The sequence below is a fragment of the Podarcis tiliguerta genome, assembly GCF_965153285.1.
Source record: "Podarcis tiliguerta genome assembly, chromosome: 3".
NCBI classification, from domain to species: Eukaryota; Metazoa; Chordata; class Lepidosauria; order Squamata; family Lacertidae; genus Podarcis; species Podarcis tiliguerta.
In genome coordinates, this window is record NC_139536.1 from 29,279,113 (window position 1) to 29,296,233 (window position 17,121).

At 45.3% G+C, this 17,121-nt stretch overlaps 1 long non-coding RNA gene across 2 annotated transcripts; it reads right to left on the reverse strand.

Annotated features, from left to right (window-relative positions):
• Positions 1-9,282: 9,282 nt before the first annotated feature.
• LOC310674310 lies at positions 9,283-11,943 on the reverse strand. Of its 2 annotated transcripts, none has more exons than XR_014509515.1 (3): positions 11,934-11,943; positions 10,685-10,810; positions 9,283-9,385 (listed from the first exon to the last, which is right to left on the reverse strand). It is a non-coding gene; the product is annotated as an uncharacterized lncRNA (long non-coding RNA). The 2 variants fall into 2 exon arrangements; XR_014509516.1 differs by lacking the exon at positions 11,934-11,943 and adding an exon at positions 11,116-11,454.
• Positions 11,944-17,121: the final 5,178 nt, after the last annotated feature.

A 17,121-nucleotide genomic window follows, 5' to 3' on the forward strand; every position in this document is an offset into this window, starting at 1 on the left:
CTGGGGCTTGAGCCTGAAGGGTCCTCACCTGTGCTGGATCCTCAGGTGAACACCAGCTGAGTCTGCTCTGGCTCCTGAGGTGATGGAGGACCCATTGCCTGCAGGTGCTCCACTCTCAGTCCGGTCAGGGGAAAGTGAGGTTGCCTCTGGGTCCAGTAACCCTCCATCCTCTGCTGAACTGCAGAGGCTCAGGGCAGAGAGGCGGGGGGAACTAAGTTCTCGCAGAAGGAGTGCTTGCCTCCAGGCCAGGAGAGGCGAGTCACCTGTGGACCAGGACCGCCCTATGCCTCAGAGGAGATAAAAGCCAGCCAGCCCAGTTCCAGGTTGCGGGAGCAACATTGTTGGTGACCTGTTCCTGCGGGCACCCTGTCCTGCTCTTCTGCCACACCCGACTCCTTGCCTTGGACCCTGCTTCAGCTTTGACGGACAGCCTCCATACCACACCCTCTACCTCGGGCTGGACCATGCCGCATGGTAACCCCCCGGGACCAGCACACCTTGTTAGAAGATTTGTTAGTAGAAGGCTGCCCATTGTTGAGACTGACTGGCAGCGACTCTTTGGGATTTCAGACAGGGGTCCCTCCCAACCCAGTCTGGAGATGCTGGGGATGAAACTGGGATGCTTCAGCACTGAGCTATAGTCCCCTTCCTGATAGTAGTCCCTTCCTGGGTGAATAATAACTTCAGGAGGGGTCTTTTTTGTTTGGGGGCACAGCACAAGTGGAAAATGTTAAACTGGTACCCTCTCTGTGTACTGTGGTCCCAATCCCTTCCAGCCCTGCTATTTAGAAAACAGCACATGAGAACACATGAGAAATGTGATGATGCTCTTCAAGTCTCGTCTGGTTTGGACCTGAGTCAGCTGGCGTTTGGCCACACATCTCACATCTTGAAACTATGTCTGATGAGAAAGAAAATATAATGCAATGTTATATAATTTATATCACCATCAATACGCTCCATGGATGCTGAATCTGGAAATCTTCCCAGGTTTCTTCTGCAACAGGTGCTAAAACAGCTCCACCCTAGTGGCACTACTAATTAGGATGAGGAGGTTTCCAGGGATCTGGACATCACACAGAAACTTTGTTCCAAAGCAGTCTTGGGTTTCCAGATGTTGTTGGACTACCACTCCTATCATCCTTGAATGCTGCCCCTGCTGGCTATGGATGATGGGAGTTGTAGCCCAACAAAACCTGGGGACCCAAGGTTGGGAAAGGCTCTCCTCCTATAGCAGGGAGTAGAAACATTTCTCAGCCCAAAAGCCACATGCCTGGGTGACTTTCTGGTGGACCGGAGGCCAAAGCAGGCAGAGCAGCAAGTTTGCATTTTGCCTCTGTACAGGAGACTAGTTTCTAGTCTCACTCACTTGCTTATCCCTCTCTAGCCTCCATCCAGGCAAGAAAGAAGCAGACCCCCCTCGAGATTATATTGGGACATCTCAAATTGTCAGAAGCTGTGCCGGCTTCTGATCCCAATCTGGGATGTCCCAATTTTCCCGGAGGCTGCTGCAGGCTGTCCTGCGTTTGGAGAGGCAGGGTCCCATTAGCAGGAAGCCAAATATAGCAAAAGTAAGAGAGGGGAAGGAAGGAGGGGGCGAGCGGGTAGGAGAAGAAGCAGGGAGAGGGGGAGCAATGGAGATGGAGTTGGTGGCCTAACTTTTGTCACAAAACGCTGGAGGGTATGGAAGCATGATTGGAGTTCAAAGGCATATTCCAGCCAGGCAAAAACACTCAAGGAGGGTGCAGAGCAGGACTGACGATGAAGGATGTAACTGAGGAGGGGACTTGGCCTGGGTAAAGCCCTGAAGGCCGGAAAGAGGTTTCTCTCTTACTAGCTAATCTGCAGGTAGCCTCTTGAGACAGTTCAGGCCAGGAAGTCATTTTCATGTAGCAGGATTATGCAGGTGGTGTGAGCTGAAAGGGACCATTATTATTGTCCGGTCCTTTGTGTAGCTCCCTATTCTTGGTCCGTCCATTCCCACCCTCCCCTCCCCCCGCTCCCATGACATCCTACATATTTGAGATGTCATCACTCAGCCAGATGTTGGAAGCCCCAGCCATCTAAATCCAATTTGGCCATTTGGAACTAAATCTGGGTTCTAAAGGTCGCAAGTCACGATGCGGAGGTTACCAGAATTAGGGATTATTCGTTCCGAACTGTGCGTTTTTCTATTAATAGGTGTGCCTTGTTAATGCCGCAGGTGTTGGTGGGAAGTGTCCTTTGAAGCATTACCTAATCACCCTCTTTGCAAATCCCTGTAATCCGGCCCTCATAAAATGTACATGGATTATTGATTGAGAGGCCCTTGGGGATCGCTAAAACAAGGTTCAGCTCAAATGCCTGTGTGGAGCAGGAGGTGCGCTGCAGATTCGCTCCCTGGAATGTCTGCCAGGTGTTTGCCGTTTCGACTCCAAAGGAAAGGATAGCGGGAGGGAGGGGTGTGAGGGGGGTCGTTCCCATCCAGGAGGACCAGACTGCCACAGAGGAGGGAGGCAAAAGACTTCAGGAACACGAGCATGAGCTCAAGGCACCGAATGTGGAAAGGTTATAGGGCTGGCTTCTTTCTCTCCATGGGATCGTTTCACGCGCAGCCATAAAATGAAAGAACAGGAAGATAGATAGATATATATCCCTCTCCCAATTACACCACATGACATGCATTTATGTCTCTGGCACATTTATGAGGAGCGAGGCTTCGCTGTGAGAGAAACTGCATAGGCATGTTGGGATCAGTGGAGGGGCGGCAGAGGTAGGAAGCAGCTGAATTCACTGGATACCATAAAACTCTACGAGATACATGCACAATAGGCAAAGGAAAGGAGGCTTAAGTTTAGCAGGATGCTCACGACTGCAGCTGCAAGATATTACGCTAATAATAGGAGGAGACTAAGAAGGCTCCCCAAGTCATAAATGTCTATAATTTGTATAGTCAAGACACTGCGATGAGTGCCCTCCAGGGTAGAGCACATGGTGGAGAAAATAGCTCCCAAGTGAGTGAATGTGAAACAGTAGATATCCTCTAAATTAGTTGCTTCTATTTTTATTTTTGCAATGGGAACATTTTTGTACAGAAAAATATGATACAGTGGAACCTCGGTTGTCAAACATAATCCATTCCAGAAGACCGTTCGACTTCCAAAATGTTCGACAACTGAGGCGCAATTGCCGGTCGGCAAAATCCATTGAAAAAAAATGGAGAAACACACCTCAGAAGCCATTTGACTTCAGAGGCGTGTTTGAAAACGGAAACATTCACTTCTGAGTTGTCGGCATTCGAAAGCTGAAACGTTTGACTTCCTAAGCGTTCGACAACTGAGGTTCCACTGTACACAGCATCATAGCAGCCAACTCCTAGGGGCCACTGCCATTCAAATGATGTGCATGCACTACCTCATGTGATTGATTATGTGTGGCGGGGCTAACTTGCCCCCCCCCATATTTTATTCAAGTTGGCACCCCTGCATAGCATTCTCTTTTGTAGCAGCCGCATTGCTCTTAGTATTCCTTGTATAGTATTCTGTATATGGTTTTTCAGAGGCCAACAAGCAAAATACTAGTCATGTATATTCAGAAGTAAGTCCAATTGAATTCAGTGGGAATTGAATACCTCATGTTCATCATCTTACTATAGCACTCAAATTTTAAGAGCTTTCTGAGTTGTTCTAAGGGAAAACAGAGGCATGACAGGGTTAAGGGTTTCCCCCCCAGGTCAGAGACAGAGCTGCCAGATGGAGAGTTATGAGCTTCAAAACCACTGAGGCGGCCACCGAGGTGTGTAAGCATAGCAGAAGGGACATTCCTCTGTGTCCACTGAGCAGCCATCAAGTGGCAGAGGGGGCTACACACTTTGCCCAGAGGGAGATGTGCAGCTGTGACTGAAGAAGGCTTGGAGAGAGATAGTCTGCAATGGCTGGGGAAGAAATGCGACTTTCTGAACTGAAGCCTGTAAATGCCAGCAGATTCGCATGGTAAGCTGATGGGGCGGGAAGTCAGGAATGCAACAGGGGCCAAATTTGGAGTGAGGGAATCTTGGGGGCAGGGGGTGAAACTCACTACCAGCACTGGAGCTGGCTTGGATAACCCACATTTTCCACAAGGCCCCAGAATGATTTTACCTAATGATGTACTGACAGTCTTGAAAAAAATGGGGCCACTGCTTTTCCTCCAGTAGCCCCTGCCAGAGCAATAATGCATCACCACATTATGCTGCTGCAATGGCTTTTAAGGGAAGGGGTGGCACCAGTGTGCCTGCTATGAAAAGCTCCTGCAATTTGGCGTGCAGGTGAGCATCATCACCTCTCTTGTGCTGCCCCGCGGACTTCTACTGACAAATCCAATTTCTTTCACGATACCTTTGTCATTACACATCCAATCATTTTTTCCTGGCTGCCAACATCTGCTTTGTGTTGCCCCGAATAAGCATCATAATCACCGTCCTTATTTATAGTAATGTGCTAAACCGTAAGAATAACCCATAAAGTATTGAAAGGGTTGCCAAACACCTTCTGTAGTTCGAACAAATCCTTAGCTTAATATAGGCAGATGTTTAATAATGTACCTGCATCATGATTATTAGAAAGAATCTGTCCAAAGGGCCTCCAGAAAGATGCATTTGCGAGTCAGGCAATAAAGTTGAAGAATTGAACTATAAAGGATCATTTTCAAGTGTATCATTGACTCTGCATGCAGATTTGTGTCCTTAATCCTTGTGTTTCATAATAGTTCAGTTGGCCCAATAAAATGGTGTCACATTAATATCCAGAACACCTCATTATCCTATTTTTTTCCTCATGAGAACCCCATAAAACCAAGCAAGCAGTTTCCCCATGACCAAACACCACAATTGAAGCACTGTAAATATATAGGGGCACTTGGCTTGAAGGGAAATATAAAGGATATGAAAGTGTTTGATCTGCTCACACTTTTCGTTATTGTAATTCTCTAGAGAAGCCAAACAAGTTGCCATAAAGTGTGCAAAAGTTGTTAAGGCTGAGCTGAAAATTCTCAGAGGAAGAAATTTGGCTTAGTGTTTGTGTGTGTGCGTGTAAATTCTGTCCCCAGATCATCATGGCGGGGAATGACTGCTATCTCCCCCTCCCAAAGCCCCCTGACAGCAACTCTAAGTGATCATAGAATCATAGGAATCTCAGCACAAACATCCATTACATATGGCCATCCAACCTCTTTCTAAAAAGGACTCTCCAAGGAAGGAGAGTCCATTCCCTCTTGTGGGAGTCTGCTTTTAAAAAAAAGTAATATATATATTTATTACTTTTCCAACAATTACAAAGAAAAGATAAAAGAAAAAAAGAAAAAAGAAAGAAAAAAAACAATACAATACAATACAATACAATACAAAAACAATTTAAAATATATCAAACACATCCAACAGTTTCAATATCTTATCTTTCATTCACTTATTTCCACGACCTCCTCACACCTCCCTTTTTGTATTCCACTTCTATTAATTGTTTCAGCAATTCCTTTCCATCTTCCTCTGTTTTCTATCCTATAATCATCTTAATACATTCTAACCTTATTTTCCCTTTAATACTCTATTAATCTATTTACACTCAATTCCTTATAACATTTCTACTAAAGCCATATAACTTCATTCCACCTTTTTTCTAACATTTATAGTTTTACAATATTTCCATAAATAGTCTTTAAACGTTTTCCACTCTTCTTCCACCCACTCTTCTCCCTGGTCCCGGATTCTGCCAGTCCTTTCCGCTAACCCTCTTGTGGGAGTCTGTTCCACTGCTGAACAAATCTTACTGTCAGAAAGTTTTTCCGAATATTTAGTTGGAATCTCCTTTCTTGCAACTTGACAGAGCCATCTTTTCCATAGGTCTTAGTCGTGCATCGTGCCAGGGCGCTGGCCCCTCAGGGACACCTCAGCAAGTGGGGGAGCGGCGCAGTTTTGCCGGCGGCCTCCCCTTTCCCTGCACACCTGCCAGCTGCGCCCCGTCAACCATAAGGCTGGCGGGTGTGCAGCTTCCCTCCCATATCTCCTCGGGAGGAGAGTGATCCCCACAGAGGCTTAGGATGGAAGCTGTGCCCCATCAACCATATGGCTGGCGGGCACATAGTTCCTCTCCCAAGCCTCTGTGGGGATCGCTCTCCTCCTGAGGAGGCTAGGGATGGGCGCAACTTCACTCCCAAGCCTCTGCGGGGATTGCTCTCCCGCAGCAGCATGGGGGAGAGTTGCGCCCCCCCCCACAGATAGCTGGCAGTGTGCAGCTACAGCCACCCCAACACTATCCGTGTAATTTGGGGGCACTGGGTGGATATTTGCACTCCAGCGTCACATCTGCTAAAGATGGCCCTGCAACTTGAAACCATTAGTTCGAGTCCTAACCCTCCAGAGCAGGAGAAAACAAGCATGCTCTCTCCTCCATGTTACAGCCCTTAAGATATTTGAAGATGGCTATCATATCTCCTCTGTCTCCTGTTTTCCAGGCTAAACACACCCAGCTCCTTCAAGTTCTCCTCATAAGGCTTAGTTTCCAGACCCTGGACCATCTTGGTTGCCCTCCTCTGCACACGTTCCAGCTGGTCAACATCCTTCTTAAATTGTGGTGCCAAAATTGGACACAGTATTACAGGTGTGGTATGACTAAGGCAGAATAGAGCAGTACTATTACTTCCCTTGATCTGGACACTATACTTCTGTTGATGCAGCCTAGAATAGCATTAGCTTTTTTTGCTGCTGCATCATACTGTTGACTCATGTTAAACTTGTGGTTCACCAAGACCCCTAGATCCTTTTCACATGTACTGCTACATGTGTTCCCCATGCTATATTTGTGCACCTGGTTCTTCCTGCCTAAGTGCAGAACCTTACATTTGTCCCTATTGAAATTCATTTTGTTAGCTTGCAGACAGTTCTCCAATCTGTTAAGGTCATTTTGAATTCTGATTCTGTCTTCTGAAGCATTAGCTACCCCTCCCAGTTTGGTGTCATCTGCAAATTTGATGAGCATCCCCTCAATTCCTTCATCCAAGTCATTTATAAAGACGTTGAACAACAACAGACCCAGGACAGAACCCCGAGGCACCCCACTTGTCACATTTTTCCAGGATGACGAGGAACCATTAATAAGTACTCTTTGAGTATGGTCAACCAGCTACAAATCCATCTAACAGTTTCCTCATTCAACTGAGACTGAGATGGTGCAGTCTTAAGATGCCAACCACTTCTTCTAAATTAAGGGGGTCCACGGAAGCCACCACCCACCCCAAACATCTAGAGCTAGAATTGCCAAATTCATAAACATTCTGGTGCTGCAGTTGCCCATTCTAAAGTTTATTTTGTCCTTTCCCCAGTATTCATGGCATCTTTCTTGGATACAGCCGGATGTTATTAGAGTAGGATGGAGAATACCCAGGTTCAAAATCCCCATTCAGACTGTATTGCTGGTTGTTTTATTTTTATAATGGATTTTAGGTTAGGGCTTTAATTCTGTTTTTAACATTGAGAGCAGCCCTGGGATCTCCAGGAAAGACTGGATGCCAGGGTGGGAAGAAGAAGGAGGAGGAGAACAACAACAACAACAACAACAACAACAACATCAGTGGGTAAATTTTGGCCAGTCGCGATCGCTCACCGTTACCTAATTTACGTGGTTGTAGTTAGGATAGGACGCGGGTGGCGCTGTGGGTTAAACCACAGAGCCTAGGACTTGCCGATCAGAAGGTCGGTGGTTCGAATTCCCGCAATTGGGTGAACTCCCGTTGCTCGGTCCCTGCTCCTGCCAACCTAGCAGTTCGAAAGCACGTCGAAGTGCAAGTAGATAAATAGGTACCGCTCCAGCGGGAAGGTAAACGGCGTTTCCGTGCGCTGCTTAGTCATGCTGGCCACATGACCCGGAAGCTGTACACTGGCTCCCTCGGCCAATAAAGCAAGATGAGCACCGCAACCCCAGAGTCGGTCACGACTGGACCTAATGGGCAGGGGTCCCTTTACCCTTTTTAGTTAGGATAGACCGGGATCAGATACACTTCCCAGAGAAAACTCTTTCTTCTTTTATCTTTTCACTAGGAGGAAAGGAATGATTTTTTATTTCTTTTGCCAAATCTATACTCTTCTGTTCTATTTACAGCGATTTTACTTGTTTTATAATTGCGATGGTTTCATCTGCTTTTAAAATGGTATTTTCCCTTGCTATAACCCGCTATGGGATCTTATGGTGAAAGGTGGGGTGAGCAATCTTAAAAATAAATAAATAAGTACTATAAACAAATAGGCGGTGAGCAGCCACAGTTCCTCACCTCGTTTCCTGATGCCATCTCAGAAGGCTTCACTTGATGCTTCCAACATCCTAATTAAGGGCATATCGGTGTCCCTTTGGGAGTAAGTCAGTTAACACACACCATACGGCATGTCACTCGCAAACCATTCGCCCCGAGAATGAGAAGAGGCTGGTGAATTCCCTAGGAAAGACTCAAATGTACCTGTTAATGGGCAAAGCGTTAAGATGAGTGGGGACCCCTCAGTTAATGATCTTAAGCTTCCAGGAAATGTCAGAACCAAAGACCTGTTTATTTATCTAATGCCCTTTCCGGTATCACATTAAGACTCCCTTCCCATTTGAAAGCGCTCATAAGCAACAGAAAGTAGTTGCAACTAAATGACTTAGCTCTCAACAACAATCTTATAAGAATTTGGGAGGGGGCTCAGAGGGAAGGGGAGAAAGGAAAAGTAGTAAAATTAAAAGGTGCCACCAGCTTTCTGTGAATGCTTTGTTCATTGATCTCTAGATTTGGGTTGAATGAAAATGGCCTCCAAAAGATCTCCACATTATTTGAAGCATTCAAGTTGGGGCAGGTGGAATTTTGTCGGATATTCTGGTGATATGAAACAGGGAGAGACTCTCAGACATTTCCCCCTGGAAAATTCTCCTCTGAGAAATTCAGGCTCATGTACTGTTGGATTAAGCTTTATTTTCAGTTCATATTGGTGGATTAAGGAAGCCATGGCTGATATAGGGGAACCGGAAAGAGTGAAGGGGCACCTCTGTTGCTTCCTTGAACAGTATTAACATGAGATTAAACAATATTAAGACTGGTCCCCTGGTGAACTTGGGCAGACCATTTCACTGAATGTTCTCCAGGAGAAATCCTCCCTACAGTTCAGGAGAATATCAAAAAAATTACCCCGGAGGAATTGCTTCTTGTTGGATTTGCCCAAAAGGATGATGGAGAGATGTATGTTGTGTGTGTAAGATCCTTTCATTTTTATCCTGACAGCAATGTAAAAAGGTGAAAGTCCACTCACTTTTGCAGCTGCCCCTGCCTACTTCCAATATGTGGCCCCCAGAAAGTTGTCTGCAAGGGCTCGAAAATATTTCCCACCCTTGCTATAGAAGAAGGGTGGATTCTAAACATTTAAAATAAAATAAAACAATTTATAAAACCAGTTCGAACTGGTATGCGTAGGATTAGCAAACATAGCATAAGACAGGGACCCTGTACAGTGGTACCTCGTGTTAAGAACTTAATTCATTCTGGAGGTCCATTCTTAACCTGAAACTATTCTTAACCTGAGGTACCACTTTAGCTAATGGGGCCTCCCGCTGCCACCGTGCTGCTGCCGCGTGATTTCTGTTCTCATCCTGAGGTAAAGTTCTTAACCCGAGCTACTACTTCTGGGTTAGCAGAATCTGTAACCTGAAGCATCTGTAACCTGAAGCGTCTGTAACCTGAGGTACCACTGTACTTTTAATAGTTGTGTTGGTGGGGGGGGGGACCCCAACATTAGGCAAAAAAACCCCCCTCCAATGCACCACTTTAAAAACATCCAGGCTTCTTATCCTCCATCACATCTGATGACCTCATTGAAATGGACACCAAACATTAAAATGCCCTCAGTCAAACAATGCATCTCAGTTGAAACACAGACACACAGTTTGGTGAGAGTTCCAGCTTATTTACTTACAATTAATTATTATTATTTAGGTTTACACTCACAGAATAATGGGTTTCAGATATGAAGGAGGGAGGGGGTAAACATGTTTTGTTTAATTGAGTGGGGACTGGTTTGTATGCGTGTGCGTGAGCTGGGTTTGTGTGTGTGTGTGTGTGTGTGTGTGTGTGTGGATTTCATCTTTACTATGGATGTGGCAAGGACAAGGATTTGGTTTCCTCACTTGTTTCTTTAGCCTTAACCAATTTAAACACACTAATCTTTATTGTCCTGAGAGTGCAGCACACAGTAAAAACCGAGGCTCTGATCCAACACCAACAAGAATCGCAATACAAAGCCTTCGATTAGCAACAGTGAAACAGAATTATGCCTCTTTAAATTGCTTAAAAATAATAATACAAGAAGCAATTCTTCCAGGGTAACATTTCAACTATCTATATGCTGCCAAAATCAAGTAACTGATATTCCATAGGTACCCAGTGTAAATTATAGGTAAAATGTAAACTGGAATGTCAACATCAATAATATTTCTCTTTTTCTGATCAAGAGCTACAATGCACTATTGTTCAGGATGTGCTTGTGTGCTTCTCATGGGCATGTGGTTGGCCACTGTGAGAACAGGATACTGGCCCTTGAATACCTGAGAAAATTCTGTTTGCAGGTTGAAACTCTTGTGCCCAGAGTTATGTACACTTAGGCTGAGGTATGCACACTTTCCTGTGAGTAAAGCCTATTGAACACGGTGGAGCTTACCTGTGAGTTGATATCCACAGGCTTGCCTTGTTGGACTGTCACTGAGGAACAAGCTTGAACTGCAGAGGTTATTAATAGTGTTTTAATCCGATTGTTGTCAGCGCACATGGCATTTTACAGAATTCCCTTGGCAAAAAAAATAAATAAATGATTAGTTCCATCACCCAAAGCAGGATATAATCCCTGCCCTTGAAACATGTCAAACACCTCAAAATTATTAATTTTCCCTATTTCAGGGAAAAACTTGTTACTGAACCTCACACTGAAACATAAGCTGGCACAGAACCCAATAAAAGAATAAAGAGGTGATCAAAAGTTTATTGACCTGCTAATAGTAAAACTACAGTAATTAACTGCAGATGGCAGAGGATCTATAAAGTTAGCCAACATGCTTTGGGACATTAAGGTTGCAACCCTATACCCATTCTTACCTGGGAGTAAGTCCCCTTGAGGTCAATGAGGCTTACATCTGAGTAGACATTATAAGCTTGCACTGCAAAGTATGTATGCGTTTAATTACAGCTTTACTGTTTCAGTTAATATGCTGTTTTCATTTTATTATATAATATACCACTGAGGTATTGTTTTAATATAATTCAACTATGGTTTTACAGCAGATACCATTTGCCCACTTCTGCAGTCCTGGAGTTGAAACAACCCCCTGCCCCAGTTCTCCCAAGCAAAACCAGAAGACAAATATTCTCCAAAACAGAGTGAATATTTGGTCTTCAGCATTGATCTCTGCTGTCTGAAATGGAAATGTAAGAATGCAAGAAATGGAAATGCAAGAATGCAAGAACACAAGAAGAGGCCAAAGGGTGATCTATCACAGTATCATATTGTTGCAAGGGCCAACCAGATGCCTAGGCAAAGCCCACAAGCAGGACCTGAGCATAAGAGCCCTCTCCCCTCCTGTGCTTTCCAGCTGCTGGTATCTCAGAAGCATTGCTGCCCCTCACCATGGAGAACAGAGTGTAGATATCACAGCTAGTAGCCATTGATAGTCTTACCCTCCATGAATTTGTCCAGTCCTCTTCCAAAACCATCAAAGATGGTGGCCACCACTGCTTCTTCTGGGAACAGAATTCTGCAGTCCTGTGTTTTGTCAGTCCTGAATACTGGCTCCAGCCAGTATGGCCGTTGGTCAGGGATGATGGGAGTTGTAGTCCAACCAAGTTCAGGAGGGCTCCACATTGCCTACAGTTAACTAGCAGCTTGTTCCCCTTTCTGATCTTCCTTTCACACCCACTTGATCTCGTTTCTTGTGTGTGTGATGGGTTTCTTGTGTGTGTGATTCTTGTGGCTGATTAGCTGCTTTCCCTGGTCAAAGGTCAGAGGGGGCAGGGTTTCTGTTGAGGCAGGTGATTAGCTGTGGGAGGAGCTTATCAGTGTTTGCAGGGCAGCGGCTGAAGAAGGAGACAAAAGGGGTTTCTTGTGTGTGTGATTCTTGTGGCTGATTAGCTGCTTTCCCTGGTCAAAGGTCAGAGGGGGCAGGGTTTCTGTTGAGGCAGGTGATTAGCTGTGGGAGGAGCTTATCAGTGTTTGCAGGGCAGCGGCTGAAGAAGGAGACAAAAGGGGTTTCTTGTGTGTGTGATTCTTGTGGCTGATTAGCTGCTTTCCCTGGTCAAAGGTCAGAGGGGGCAGGGTTTCTGTTGAGGCAGGTGATTAGCTGTGGGAGGAGCTTATCAGTGTTTGCAGGGCAGCGGCGCGCGCCTATCGGCGCGCGCAGTTTGAACCATCTTTTAGATTTAGGGGAGCTAGTCTCAAGCCCAACGACACATTCTCAAGATGGAGGGGGAGGGAACAGCTGCAGTCGCCTGCGGTTCCTGCGCAATGTTTGCCATCTTGCCAAAGGTTGCAGGCAGCTTTACGTGCAGCAATTGCATGTTGATTGCCCTCCTAAAAGACAAAGTCCAGCAACTGGAGGAACGTGTAGCTACGCTCCAAAGAATTAGAGAGCTGGAGCTCTTCTTGGAAGCAACAGAGCACACCGTCTCCACCAAGGAGGAGACAGGGGACTCCCCTGAGAAGGAGGCTAGTTCACCAACACAGGAGCCCGATATGTGGAGAAACGTGACTCAAAGAAGTAGGAGGCCCAGGGTTCGCTCTGATTGTCTAGAAATACACAATCGCTTTGAGGTCCTCTCCCCTAGCATGGAAGACGAAGAACAGACTCCATTTGAGGATCTCTCCCTCATTACAGTCGATCACGTATATGAAGATGAGCAGCAAAGTCAGTCCTCAGGGAATGTGCAGGCGACCTTGGAACGGACCGCTCACGGAAGAACCCTGACCAAACCTAAGAGAAGGCGTGTAGTGGTGATAGGGGATTCCTTACTGAGGGGAACAGAAGCAGTGATCTGTGGGCCTGACAAGATGTCTCGGGAAGTGTGCTGTCTCCCCGGGGCTAAGATCCAAGATGTAACTGAACGACTGCAAGGAATCATAAAACCCACTGACAAATACCCCTTCCTCTTGGTTCATGTGGGAACCAATGACACTGCAAGCAATAGCCTCCAGAAGATCAAAAGAGACTACGAGGCTCTGGGCAGGAAATTGAAGCAATTAAATGCACAAATCGTCATCTCATCTGTCCTCCCAGTTGAACGACGTGGCCCAGGGAGAGAGAGGAAAATAGTGGAAGTAAACAGCTGGCTTCGCAAATGGTGTAAACAGGAACGGTTTGGATTCTTAGATCACGGACTGCAGTTTCTTGAGGATGGACTTCTGGCAAGCGATGGGCTGCACCTCACAACGGTTGGGAGGAATGTTTTTGCCAAAAAACTAAGAAACCTCATCAGGAGGGCTTTAAACTGACTAATGTGGGGGAGGGAGACAGTGCTCCTGAAGGTAGGAGTCTATTAATTGATGAAGATGATCATCCAAATGTCATAGACCAAATGGAGCAAACAGCAAGCAGACCTAGTGGTGGGAGGAAAAAATCCTTAAATAAGAGACACGGGGGAATGACTAATGGACTTCAATGTCTGTACACTAATGCACAAAGCATGGGAAATAAACAAGATGAGCTTGAGCTCTTGGTACAGCAAACTAAATATGACATAATAGGCATCACTGAAACCTGGTGGGATAAGTCCCACGATTGGAATGTAAAAATGGAGGGATACAATCTATTTCAGAGAAACAGACCAGACAAGAAAGGAGGAGGAGTGGCGTTATATGTCAGGGATGTGTATACCTGTGAAGAGATCCAAGATTTAGAACCTCAAAGCCAAAGTGAGAGCATTTGGGTCAAAATTAAGGGAGAGAAGAATAATAGTGACCTCATTGTGGGAGTTTACTATAGATCCCCAAGCCAAACGGAGGACATAGATGATGCCTTCCTGGAACAGATGGCCAAGCATGCAAAAGGAAGGGAGATAGTAGTAATGGGGGACTTCAATTACCCAGATATTTGTTGGATGTCAAACTCAGCCAAGAGCATAAGGTCAAACAGATTCCTCACTGGCCTTGCAGACAACTTCATTGTCCAGAAAGTGGGAGAAGCAACAAGAGGAACAGCCATTTTAGATCTGGTCCTAACCAATGTCGATGACCTGGTTAATGGGGTAGAAGTGGAAGGATCATTAGGCGCAAGTGATCATGCTCTTCTGAAGTTTACTATACAACGGAAAGGAGCAGCCAAGCATACTAGGACTCAATTTCTTGACTTTAAGAAAGCCGACTTCATAAAACTTAGGGAAGTGCTGGGTGAGATCCCATGGACAGTAATACTAAAAGGAAAGGGAGTTCATGATGGCTGGGAGTTTGTTAAGAGGGAGATAGTAAAAGCACAACTTCAGGCAATACCAATGAGACGGAAACATGGAAGGTGCCTAAAGAAGCCAGGGTGGCTATCTAAAGAACTTTTAACTGAGTTAAGATTAAAAAAGGATGTGTACAAAAAATGGAAAAGGGGGGAAACCACCAAAGAGGAATTCAAACAAATAGCCAGCACGTGTAGACACAAAGTCAGAAAAGCTAAAGCACAGAATGAACTCAGGCTTGCTAGAGAGGTTAAAAGCAACAAAAAAGGCTTCTATGGGTATGTTCGTAGCAAAAGGAAGAACAAAGAAACAGTGGGGTCACTCAGAGGAGAAGATGGTGAAATGCAAACAGGGGACACAGAAAGGGCTGAACTCCTCAATGCCTTCTTTGCCTCAGTCTTCTCCAATAAAGAAAACAATGCCCGACCTGAAGAATTTGGAGGAAATGATTCAGCAGAGGAAACACAGCCCAGAATAACTAAGGAGATAGTACAAGAATACTTGGCTAGTTTAGATGTATTCAAGTCTCCAGGGCCAGATGAACTGCATCCAAGAGTATTAAAAGAACTGGCAGATGTGATCTCAGAACCACTGGCAGTCATCTTTGAGAATTCCTGGAGAACAGGCGAAGTCCCGGCAGACTGGAGGAGGGCAAATGTTGTCCCTATTTTCAAAAAGGGGAAAAGAGAGGACCCAAATAATTACCGCCCAGTCAGTCTAACATCAATACCAGGGAAGATTCTGGAGCAGATCATTAAGCAAACAATCTGTGAGCACCTAGAAAGGAATGCTGTGATCACCAATAGTCAGCATGGATTTCTGAAAAATAAGTCATGTCAGACTAACCTGATCTCATTTTTTGACAGAATTACAAGCCTGGTAGATGAAGGGAACGCAGTGGATGTAGTCTACCTTGATTTCAGCAAGGCATTTGACAAGGTGCCCCATGATATTCTTGTAAAGAAGCTGGTAAAATGCGGTCTTGACTATGCTACCACTCAGTGGATTTGTAACTGGCTGACTGACCGGACCCAAAGGGTGCTCATCAATGGTTCCTCTTCATCCTGGAGAAGAGTGACTAGTGGGGTGCCACAGGGTTCTGTCTTGGGCCCGGTCTTATTCAACATCTTTATCAACGACTTGGAGGATGGACTCAAGGGCATCCTGATCAAATTTGCAGATGACACCAAACTGGGAGGGGTGGCTAACACCCCAGAAGACAGGATCACACTTCAAAACGACCTTGACAGATTAGAGAACTGGGCCAAAACAAACAAGATGAATTTTAACAGGGAGAAATGTAAAGTATTGCACTTGGGCAAAAAAAATGAGAGGCACAAATACAAGATGGGTGACACCTGGCTTGAGAGCAGTACATGTGAAAAGGATCTAGGAGTCTTGGTTGACCACAAACTTAACATGAGCCAACAGTGTGACGCGGCAGCTAAAAAAGCCAATGCAATTCTGGGCTGCATCAATAGGAGTATAGCATCTAGATCAAGGGAAGTTATAGTGCCACTGTATTCTGCTCTGGTCAGACCTCACCTGGAGTACTGTGTCCAGTTCTGGGCACCACAGTTCAAGAAGGACACTGACAAACTAGAACGTGTACAGAGGAGGGCAACCAAAATGGTCAAAGGCCTGGAAACAATGCCTTATGAGGATCGGCTAAGGGAGCTGGGCATGTTTAGCCTGGAGAAGAGGAGGTTAAGGGGTGATATGATAGCCATGTTCAAATATATAAAAGGATGTCACATAGAGGAGGGAGAAAGGTTGTTTTCTGCTGCTCCAGAGAAGCGGACACGGAGCAATGGATACAAACTACAAGAAAGAAGATTCCACCTAAACATTAGGAAGAACTTCCTGACAGTAAGAGCTGTTCGACAGTGGAATTTGCTGCCAAGGAGTGTGGTGGAGTCTCCTTCTTTGGAGGTCTTTAAGCAGAGGCTTGACAACCATATGTCAGGAGTGCTCTGATGGTGTTTCCTGCTTGGCAGGGGGTTGGACTCGATGACCCTTGTGGTCTCTTCCAACTCTATGATTCTATGATTCTATGATTCTATGATTCTATGCTCTTCCTTCTTGTATCTCCTTTGCCTAGGAAAGTAGGAAACAATGAAATGAGAGCTTGCCTTGGTTAGCTTCAGTTAAAAACCGATATAAATGATTTGGTGAAAAATGATACTTTGGAGTTGTGGAATCCACCCATGTGGACATTCTTGGTTTGTGTGTGTGTGTGTGTGTGTGTGGTGAAATACCCTTCCTGAACAAATATGTTTGAATGTGGGGTGGAAACAGAATGTGGGCAGGGCAATCTCATTCATACTTGCAAGAACACTCACACAAATTCAGCACTTCCCCCTCCCCACCCCCCAAAAAACTGGCAAAAAATGTGACAACATTATTATGATGAACAGCAGAATAAAAGTGTACTAAATAAAGCACGTCAAATTTATCTGGACAAAACGCTCGTGCTCAATTCAACATCAAAATGAATTATTTGTTTTCACATCATAGGGGGATTTTCTTTAAGTACGGATTAGCAATGGGCTGTGTAAAAACTGACCACCTGAATCATTCTTAGGTTGTCATTGCTGTGACAGTGGGAATCCTGGCTAACCCAGGGATAACACTTTGCTCTTTGGGAGCTGGTGTGGTGCTGCTGCTGCT